The sequence below is a fragment of the Apodemus sylvaticus genome, chromosome 7 (genome assembly GCF_947179515.1).
Source record: "Apodemus sylvaticus chromosome 7, mApoSyl1.1, whole genome shotgun sequence".
In the NCBI taxonomy this organism is placed as follows: domain Eukaryota; kingdom Metazoa; phylum Chordata; class Mammalia; order Rodentia; family Muridae; genus Apodemus; species Apodemus sylvaticus.
Genome location: NC_067478.1, coordinates 43,032,509 through 43,044,067, shown reverse-complemented (window position 1 = coordinate 43,044,067; position 11,559 = coordinate 43,032,509). Strand labels below are relative to the sequence as shown.

Here is an 11,559-nt window from a genome sequence, read left to right as displayed (position 1 = left end):
ACCATTAAGTTGGAGAACTATATGTACATATTTACATTTTAATATTTACTATTTGTAGAACTTTATATTAACTCTATAAGCCCTTTGCACCAATAAATACACAAATGTTCCTATACAGTCACAAAAATACCATTCATAATTCCAATATAAAACATAGAGGGGAGTGTTTTGATCTCTTGCTCATAGAGTAAGCCACTATTATTTAACAGAATAGTAACTGAACAAAATACTTTACAAAAGATGTCATAGGATCCTAGGACAAATTAGTAAACACAACAAAGACCTTAGTCTTCACAGAAATAGATCTCAACTAGTGAGCAGGCAGATAATCAAAGTAAACACGATGAATAAAATAAACATAGTGGTGCTCGCTTCGGCAGCACATATACTAAAATTGGAACGATACAGAGAAGATTAGCATGGCCCCTGCACAAGGGTGACTCGCAAATTCGTGAAGTGTTCCATATTAAAAAAAATAAACATAACGAATAAATTAAACATAGTGGTAAGAAGCACTACATTTTACAACGATATTGTATATATACTGTATTGAATAAGACAGAGAGAGAGCTTGAAACACCCAGCTCCAAATAATATATCCCCATCAAACCCCTCCCCTGAGAGCTCAGGGAACCCCACAGAAGAGAAGGTGAAAGAGTCTAAGAGTCAGAGGGAAATGAATGACACTAGAAGTCTCTCTAATCAACTGAATAAAGCTCACATGAACTTCAAAAACTGAGACAGCAAGCGCAGAGCTTGCAGGGGTCTACACCAAGGCCTCTGGGTATATGTTATAGCTTTCAGTTTAGTATTTTATAACTCCTAAGCATGTGAGTGAGTGGGTCTCTGATTTTTTGGGGGGAGGGGTTAGGGTTTTTTTGTTTGTTTTTTGGATTTTGTTTTTTTGAGACAGAGTTTCTCTGTATAGTCCTGGCTGTCCTGGAACTCACTCTGTAGACCAGGCTGGCCTCAAACTCAGAAATCTGCCTGCCTCTGCCTCCCAGAGTGCTGGGATTACAGGCATGCGCCACCACCGCCCGGCTGGGTCTCTGATTCTTGTGCCTTCTCTTGGGCTATTTTCCTTCTGTTCATTTGCCATGTCCACCATCAATGTGATGGTTTTTGTTTCATTCTATTATATCTTTTTAAAGGTATATATTCTATTATATATATATATATATATATATATATATATATATATTATATCTATTTAAAAGTTTTACTTCATCTTTATTCCTGAACATCTTTATAGGCAGGACAAATTTTGGGTTGAAGATTTTGTGGGTAGGTTGATGTTGCCATCAGTCCATTGGCAGACTTGCCTTGTTACAGTAGATGGGCATCTTGGGTTCCATAACCACTGTTGCCAGGAGTCTTAGCTAGAGACACCCTCATAGATTTCTGGGAGTTTCCCTTGCCCTAGGTGTCTGCTTTTCCCATAGATGCCCCACACCCACATCCAATTCAGTTCTCTTTTCCAGTTCTCTCTCTCTCCCCATTCTTCCCATACTTTGAAGGAATGGCCAACAATGACTAGCCCAACTTGAGACCCATCCCATGAGAGAAGCCAACCCCTGACACTATTAATGATATTCTGCTACACTTGCAGACAGGAGGCTAGCATAACTGTCCTTTGAGAGGCTTCACCAAACAGCTGATGGAAACAGATGCAGAAACCTACAGCCAAACCTTATGCGGATGTGTGAGAACCTTGTGGAAGAGGGAAAGGAAGAATTGAAGAAGCCAGAGAGATCAAGGTCAAGGGTAGAGACTAAACCACCAACCAAAAAAACTTAGGCATCCTGCACATATGCAACCAATGTGCAGCTTGGTCTTCATGTAGGAACCCTGACAACTGGAGCAGGGGCTGGCTCTGGCTGGCTTGCCTACCTTTAGATCCCTTTTCCCTAACTTGGCTGCCTTGTCTAGCCTCAGTAGGAGATGTGCTGGCTCCTACTACAACTTGATATTCCAAGGCAGTTTGATATCCATGGGAGGCCTCACCCTTCTCCAAGGAAAAAGGAAGAGAGGAATGGGGAAAGAGCAGGTGAAAGGGAGGTGCTGGGAGAAAAGGAGGGAAGGGAACCTTCGTGTCTTAGTCAGGGGTTCTATTGCTACATAAACATCATGACCAAGAAGCAAGTTGGGGAGGAAAGGGTTTATTCAGCTTACACTTCCACACAGCTATTCATCACTAAAGGAACTCAAGACTGGAACTCAAGCAGGTCAGGAAGCTGGAGCTGATGCAGAGGCCATGGAGGGATGTTTCTTACTGGCTTGTTTCCCCTGGTTTGCTCAGCTTGCTCTCTTATAGAACCCAAGACGACCAGCCCAGGGATGGCACCACTTACAAGGGGCCCTCCCCACATGATCACTAATTGAGAAAATGCCTTATAGTTGAATCTCATGGAGACATTTTGTCACCTGAAGCTCCTTTTTCTGTGATAACTCCAGCTTGTGTAAGGTTGACACAAAAACGGCCAGTACACTTCAATAGAGATGTTTGCCTTGTTCTGGAAAGACTCAGTGAAGCAGTATAGGGCAAAACCAGAATAGGGAAGTAGGAAGGGTTGGGTGGGAAAACAGGGGGAGGCAAGGGGGCTGATGGGACTTTCAGGGAGTGGGGGGTCTAGAAAAGGGGAAATCATTTAAAATGTAAATAAAAAATATATTGAATTAAAAAAATCATTTGGAATGCAAAAAATTAATTAATTAATATAATGTTTTACAGCAGTAAAAGTAAAGAGGATTAGGATTCCTTCAAGAAGTAAAATTTCCAATGTTAAATTGGAAGAACTTTTATTTAAAAAAAAAACAACTATTCACTTATCAGTGAGTGCAAACCATGTGTGTTCTTTTGTGATTGGGTTACCTCACTCAGGATGACATTCTCCAATTCCACCCACTTACCTAAGAATTTCATGAATTCATTGTTTTTAATAGCTGTGTAGTATTCCATAGTGTAAATATAACACATTTTCTGTATCCATTCCTCCATTGAGGGACATCTGGGCTCTTTCCAGCTTCTGGATATTATAAATAGGACTGCTGTGAACATAGTGAAGCATGTGTCCTTATTACTTGCTGGGTAATCGTCTGGGTATATGTGCTCAGGAGTGGTATAGCAGGGTCCTCCAGTAGTATCATGCCCAGTTTTCTGAGGAACCGCCAGACTGATTTCCGAGTGGTTGTACCAGCTAGTAACACCAGATATTAACCCACAAGCTCAAATACCCAAAAAAAGATTCACATATCAAATTATGCTCAAGAAGAAGGAAGGAGTGGCCCCTGGTCCTAGAAAGGCTCAATGCAGCAGTGTAGGGGAATACCAGGACAGGGAAGCAGGAAGGGGTTGATTGAGGAACAGGGGAAGGTAAGAAGGCTAATGGGACTTTCAGGGAGGGGGATCCAGGAACGGAGAAATAATTTGAAAGGTAAATAAAGAATATATCAAGTTAAAAAAAAAAACAACTATATTAGCAGCTAATGCTAGTCAAATTTTAATCAATAGCTAAATTGACACTTAATTTCACAAAGTATTTTAAATTTGGGTACTTACATGCTAGCAGGCAATCAAATAAGATTTCTTTGTTCATTCATCCAGCTGTTTTTTTAATGGACACCTGATAAATGTAAAACCCCAGAGACAGGCATTAGGTAAGGGACATGATAAAGACAGAAAGAGAAGCTATGGTAATAAAACTTCAAAAGTGTAAGTTGATGTATAGAGACACTGGCCTTTTCTCTGCCCTGTGCCTCAGGAATAGGATTTGAATGGCTAGTGTGGCTTCATCATTCTTGGCTTTCTGTTGTGTGTTCTGTTCCAACCCAAGGTTTATGCATTCAGAATGAATGCTTTTCCAGAGAGGTACATGCTCAGCCTACCATCATTCTTGAGAGCAACTAGACTTAAATAACAAGGTATCCACAAATCAAAACCAGTTCTGGTTGATTTTTATTATCAACTTAAAACAATTTCACCTGGAATCGGGACGCTCAATTGAGGAATTAATCTATCTCATCCTGGCTTGTGCCTGTGTCAGTAGAGCGCTGTACTGGTTGCTAATTGATGAAGGACTGTCCAGCTCACTGTTGAAAGCACCGTATGCAGGGAGGTGGTTCAGGGCTGTAAAGGAAAGCTAGCGAACCATGAATCTGTGAGCAAGCTACAGAGCAGAATTCCTCCATGCTTCCTACCTCAGGTTCCTGGTTTATTTCCTGTCCCGACTTACTTCAGTGATCAACAGTGACTTGGAAGTGTAATGTCCATGAACCCTTTCCTCCCCTAAGTTAATTTTGTTCAGAATGCTTTTTCAAAGCAACAGAATATAACTAGAACATAGCCTGTCTTCCTACAAGTCTCTGAACAGAAACAGTGTCCACATCTATGTATCCATGGCAACCTGGACTCCCTCCTCTGTAATACACACCATTACTTCCATTTCCCCATCAACTCAGATACAGAGCCATGATACAGGCTATGTGAGTCCACAGTGCTTCAAGAACTTTGTGATTCTCCCTTATAGCATAATAACTTCAAATTTATGTATCTTTTAAATTCTTTCTTCGATGACTATTAATAGAGTAAGAGTAATGATAAGACTTATATTTTAAAAACTGGATCTGGGCAATTACCACTCTTAATTATTTTCCCAATCCCTCCAATTATAAGCTAAAATAAAGACATACTCCATGAACAGTGTACAGGATTCATATGAGAATCAAGCAAATGGATGCCTCAAAGATGTCTCAAATAACTACAAAATATGAATGTAATTCTGGGGAAAGTTAATGCCATGTTCTCACAATATGTCAAGTAAGGTTCTATTTTACATGTATTAGCCCAGCCATTGCTCACAGTGGTCTATGAGGGAGATGGATGTTTATCAGCATTTTTTTATATAAGGATTCCCAGCACAAGAAAACCCAATGACTTCTAGCTGCCAGTAACAAGGCATAGAACACCCAATCAATCAGGCTCTCTGTACAAGGATTGGATCCCACCTATAAGCACTGCGACGTGACTTGCACGAGCACAATCCATTCCCCTCTGTTCATCATGTTCTATGTGCAAATCATCATGATTAAAGGCATAAGAAATGTGCAGATTAAAAGACTCCCAAAACTAGCCAAGTACTAGAAGAACACAGACGTCATTAAAAGCATGTGTTTGCCACATCCCCACTCTGTGTTCTTTCTTCAGTCACACTTCTTACTGTCAGTAAGACTTACATGAGAACTCCGAGGTCAGAAGAAGGAAAGCCACAAGTTAAGAGGGAATCACCAGTTTCTGTAGAGTCTTCAGGAACACAAGGGTGCTGTGGATGTTGGGTAGTTAGCCACCAGTCTTGAGATGAACTTTAAATTGAAGACAGATGTGAATGGAGCCTTGATCAACGTCACATGTCTCAAATGATGCCAAAAATAAGACATATCCAAAAGACTATATGTCTTGTGAAGAAGTCATTAGAAAACCCTTATAAATACCTGTTTCCATCAACAATGCAATAGTTCTTCACCCAATGCATCAACACCCTTCTAAGCTGACTTAGACTCTTCACTGTTCTTTTTTTTTTCTATTTTTTTTTATTTTCTATATTCTTTGTTTACATTCCAAATGATTTCCCCTTTCCCGGTTCCCCCCTCCCCATAAGTCCCATAAGCCCTCTTCCCTCTGTCCATTCCCCAACCAACCCCCTCCCACTTCTCTGTCCTGGTAATCTCCTACATTGCTGCATAAAGCTTTTCTAGGACCAGGGCCCTCTCCTTCCCTATTCTTGGGAATGATTTTATATGTGAACTGTCTTGGGTATTCAGAGCTTCTGGGCTAATATCCACGTATCAGTGACTGCATTCCATGTGTGTTCTTTTGTGAATGGGTTACCTCACTTAGGATATTTTCCAGTTCCAACCATTTGCCTAAGAATTTCATGAATTCACTGTTTTTAATTGCTGAACAGTATTCCATTGTGTAAATATAACACATTTTCTGTATCCATTCCTCCATTGAGGGACATCTGGGATATTTCCAGCTTCTGGCTATTATAAATAAGGCTGCTATAAACATAGTGGAACATGTGACCTTAAGCACCTTAAGAAATGTTTGACTGCCTTGTGTGAGCCAAAAACAAAAAACAAAAAACAAAACAAAACAAAAACAACAACAAAATCCTGTTGCCCTAACCCTCAGCCCCCCAAGATGGTCCTTGGGGGTAGGCATGGTGTAAGAAAGCATGGAATCAATGACCCAGATTCCAGGAACCAGATGAAAAGCAGAAGAATACTCATTTCATGTAAGAGTGGGGAGTGCCTTTACACCCTCCACCCTGTGTTTCCTCCATCAGCAAATGCTCTTCCCGCACAAGGCACAAGCCAACTGGCTGCCTTGTCACATGCTCTGTCTTTGTTCATCTTTGGGTGTCAGGCAGGTTCCCGGGCTAGTAAATGCAGAAGTGCCTGCTGTGCATGCATGGGCCATCTAGTCAGAACATTATGACCCACTCCTCCTACAAAGAACCAACTAGAATTTATCACATCTTCTAAGTCTATCCTCAAAGCAAAATAGCTTTACTAGCCATGAGAAATGTATGAAGATGTTCCTATCTGGTGTTAAAGAATATCTGACATTTACACATGTGATATTAAAAGTGTAGGGAAGGCATAGTGGAGGTCAAAAGTTTTGATCCACAATGAGGAAAAGGCTGGTGAAGAAGAGGCAGTGTGGGATAAAGGCAATAGAGGAAAAGAGGCACTTAGGATAGAATTAACCAAAATTAAGAATGGAAATCTACTACTTTGAAAACTTACTGAAAAAAAAATTTTAAGGGAATTTGAATAGAAGTTTCCTGTGCAAGTGGATAATGTGGTTTGCAAAATCCACAATTCTTAAATTAAAATCTCAGTACTAAGTGTGGGAAACTTCCATATGGGTTATTGCTCAAGGAGGCTCCCAGAAACCTGACAATATAAAGTGATATCAAGGTCCTTGGTTATCAATCAGAACTAAATGGTAAGGCCCTACTGCTGAGGACACCACACGTTTTGGTATCAGGACATATAGATAGTAAACTGAAACTAAGCATGGAGCTTTCATTCTGCTAGCTAACTTTTGTAGTACTAGAAGGTGCTGTTCAGATGACTGCTGTTGAGAAGTCATTGTCTGTCAGATGTCTCATTCAGTGGTAGACATGCATGCTACAATACCGAGCTATCAGGCAATAGAGGTGTGGCTGATGTAGGGGTAACCAACTGCTTTATGATTGATTGGCTTTGATTATCATTCCATTGGAGGGAAATAATATCTGGCTGTTCAAACTGTAAACCTGTCCAAAATCCCACAGCTGAGGAGGTCATAGTTAGTAAACTACTAACATTTTGCTAAATGAAAGTGTCATCAAACAGAAACTCTATATACATATGTTTACATATCCATAAGTGGTGGTCTCAGCCTCAGTCTCTGCCTGCCAGAGAAGCTTCCTTTTTGCAGTAGTTAATGCAGAGACTCACGGCTCTTCAAAGTCATGTGAATGACTATTGAGTGCCCAGGCCTGCATGGGACATCTCTCTCTCCCTCTCCAAGGCTCCTGGAACATGGTAGAACAGGAGGAGGGAAGAATATAAGAGCCTTGGAATATGGAGGAATACTGTGAGACAGTCTTCTGGACATGGCGTGGCTGTAACAACCATGTGACCACCTGAACAAGTTCTACACCAGACTGGACTATCAGCATTCCACCATGGCTGACAGAGGAGTCCATGAGACCCCACCCTTCCCTGAAGAGCTATAGGTTCTTTGTTTCTGGAGGTGGAGTGGCACATTTCCCAGTGGTGGAGTTGCTGGGAGACTGCCCTTGCTCAGGTAAACAACCCCCATGCATACCAATGCCATCCACTGATTAGACACAATAGGCACAATAGGTAGCACAGAGAAATGGGAGGAGGACTTGTTGAGAGGAAGGAGATCAGTAGGAGTGGGAGGAGAGTAAGGAAGGCAATGGGGAACATTGACCCAACCAAAGTGCTTTATGCATGAGTGTATTTATGAAATTGTGAACAAATACATTGAAAATATTCTTAAATGAGTATTGGTCATTTAGAAAGAAAGGAAGAAGCCATATCTGGTGAGGGGAGGGTGTTCTACTCTAATGTTGGCCAAAAGTGTCAAAGAATGAAAATGGAGTCAGAGATGCTGGCTTTCACGGTACACAGGTAAAATGATAAAATCACGAATGACAATCTGCATCTCTCTGCCTTTTCTGGAGGAAGGTCGTAGAAGAAGACTCATTGCTCCAGATATTCTTAAGGTCAAGTGAACAAGAAAAGAGAAATAAACAAACTGAGCATTTTACATTATAACAAACAAGCAAACCAAAAACCTGGCGTGACTGGTTGGAACTGCTGGTCATGGAGCTGATGGCCATGAGCGTCACAGCACGGCTTAGTGAGTTCCCTTGTGCTACATTTACATAACCACTGGGGACATGTTTTCCTTTCCGTGCTTTTCACTCTTGATATAGATTTCCAGCTATCAATATCTTCAAAACTATAAACTAGGCAATGAACTATTTATTTTAAAAGCACAGAGTATTAAAAACATGATCAATAGGAACAGGGAGCATCCAAGTGCTAGAAGATGCTTTCAAGGCTTTGGGAAGAATGTCTTCAATGTTTTTTTAAATGATACATTTTACTTATTTTTTAAATGTATATATGTATGCACAATGCGGTTTTAATAATATCCACTCTCCACTACCTCATTCCAACTCCACCCAGAAGCCCCCAAAACATCTGCCATAAGACTCATGTTCCTCTTTGTTTTTAATTATTTCCATTATGGATAACTTCCTGATCCCAATTAGTGATGAACATATGTATATAGATATGGGACCATTCCATGGGGCATGACAATCTTTTACCATTGGCCACATCCCCAAAGAAAAAATGGCAGTCCCTTCCTTTACAGCCATCAGCTGCCAATAGTTCTTCTGCTAGGGGTGTGGCTCCTGAAACTCCTCCTCCATCCATATAAGTGCTTGCTGGAACAAGACCTATATAAGTTTTACAAATTTTGAAGAAGATAACCAAATGGAAAACTGAGCAAAACCTTGATAACATACCGCATGCAATGAAATACGCAAATGAGTAATAGTGAGTAAATGATTGTTTCTCCTCATTAGTCATCAGTAGGTAGAACACAGGAAACTCGTGCAATGCTATGTAACTAAAAAAAAAAAAGTAAGAGTGGGTGACTGAAACAATGGGAAAGGAAGGTGGCAGGTGCTGAGGAAAAGCAGAACACTGGGCAGGCGCAGACCCTGTTGGAGAGCATGTTAATTGGCTAAAAGGCTTTTGGGGAGCACTGTCTGCCAAATTGAACATATGCATGCCTTATGATCAAAAGATGTGAACATATGTTAAGCACTAACAGTACTGGAATGCTCATAGGAGCCCCACTGGCAATAGTTCTCTCAGGGAAACTAGCCAAATGCCTATTCATAGTAGACAGAATAAACAAAACATGGCATATTCACACAACAAGGAGACAAGGAGAATCACCCTGTAGCTGTACAAACATGTGAATAAACCAACACAAAGTTAAGTAAACATCACACACACATATCTATTTTTTATTCCAATTCCTTAAAGTATAAAAATTGACAAAAATGTTGTGTTTCTTCCAAGAGTCCATTAATGGCAGCAGTGAGGCAGCAGACTAGTGAGGACTTCTTTTGATTTTTCAATTCATTTAATAGGAAAACTATCAAGTAGTATAATTAGCATATTCTTTGGGTATTATACTATTCTTCAATATAATTACCAAACAACAAAGAAATGAAATTGAACTGACTTACACACATTTTCATGAAAACATTTTATTCCACGGGGAACATTGCATATTTTAATAAATAGAATTTGCATTTTGTCTAACTTTTTTGTAACCAAGGGAATACATTCTTTGAACCACTCTTCTACAAGGAAAGAAAAGCCAAACATTTACAATATGTTGTTTCTGCACTAAGTTAAACAAACATAAAAATTAAGAAATCTTTCATGATAAACATGTTTTGCTGTGCGTATACCTTGTGTTTGACAGAGTACTTCAGTACATATGTCTCCCCTGAGTCCCATATATGAAGGAGAATAAACATCAGCATTCCATTTTATGTATGACAGATAAAGCTCAGGCTGCAATGTGGGGCCAGAGAGATGGCTCAGTGGGTAAAGGGAATGGCCACAAAAACATGGCAGCCTGAGTTTGATCCTTTCACGTTGTAAATGTAAAAGAAGAGAACTGACCCACATCTTTCTGTGACCACATGTGCACTGTGGCATGCCAGCACACACACACACACACACACACACACACACACACACGTGCACATACATCAATCATAAATTTTTAAAAAGATGCAACCTATCCAAAATCACAAGGGTATTTTACATCCACCAGATTTCAGACTTTCCTGCTGGGACACTAATTATGAAAGTGCAGCAAATGTCTTTTAATTGGTCATGTATTACTAGCAGTGTGCCTTAGGTAAAAAAAAATAATACAATCTCTCATAGTAAATTAGCTTCACTCCTCTTTCCTTGTTCAAAAGCAAAGGATTTCTTGATGAGGCGCAGCCTACATTATTAATTAGGAGATCTTTGCTAGAATATGCTTCATGCCAGGTGCCGTTCTCCCTTTGCTTTGAATTTGAAGGAATATATGAGAGCTGCGGATTGGCTTGAAATGAGCAAACCCCACACAGCTTGTCTTTGCTCTCAGGTGATTGAAATGATGGTACAATATTTTGGCTGCTTTGGTATTGTACCTGGTGCATTCATCATGAAAGGAAGAGGGGAAAGGGGAAAAGAAAAATGAACACATGTAAAAAATAATTCATGGTTGTGTTCTAAGACTATACCACTGCTATTTTTTTTGATAAGCAGTGTTGTTGCTGAAGACCTATAGGATTGTATTCCCATCCATTTGACTATTCAAGAATATTCCCTGTTGTTGAATACGGCCCATGTGGTTTCCCAACCCATCATTTCATCAAAATGTCTCCTGACTGTAGGTGAGAAGCCATACCCTATCAGAGTGATGTAACTGTTCTCCAAGACCATTGCACCACAATGGTTCTACAATACCTTTGGTTATTCTAGAATGGATGTTAAAATAGAGGTCATCTCTTATCTTTGACTTAAAGTGAAGAATTTTGCCATGTTTGGATGATACTAAGAAATTAAAAGACTATAATCTTTAGTTCACAACAACATGGACCAGTTACCCATTGCATCACAAAACATTAATGCAGACACAGTAGCTGAGAATAATGTAAATTAACTTGTCCTAGAGGTCAATGGTTGAAAGCCCAGTGTGGGTCTCACTGAACTAATAATGCTGTTGTTTTGAGCAGGCTGTTTGGTGTCCTGGTGGTATGGTATTACCTATGGTTTTCAGACTTGCAGGCTGAGTTGTTCTTTCTCTGCTGGCTGACATCGAGGCAGCCCCCAGCATCTAGAGTTCCTCCTCCCAGCAGTGTGATGCACCTCTGTAAGGGTGCAACTCTG

The 11,559-nt window shown here is 40.2% G+C and overlaps 1 non-coding gene across 1 annotated transcript; it reads left to right on the top strand.

Annotated features, from left to right (window-relative positions):
• The first annotated feature begins 364 nt into the window (after positions 1-364).
• On the top strand, positions 365-471 carry LOC127690460 (U6 spliceosomal RNA). The gene has a single exon (XR_007979149.1). It is a non-coding gene; the product is annotated as a U6 spliceosomal RNA (small nuclear RNA).
• The last annotated feature ends 11,088 nt before the right edge of the window (positions 472-11,559 follow it).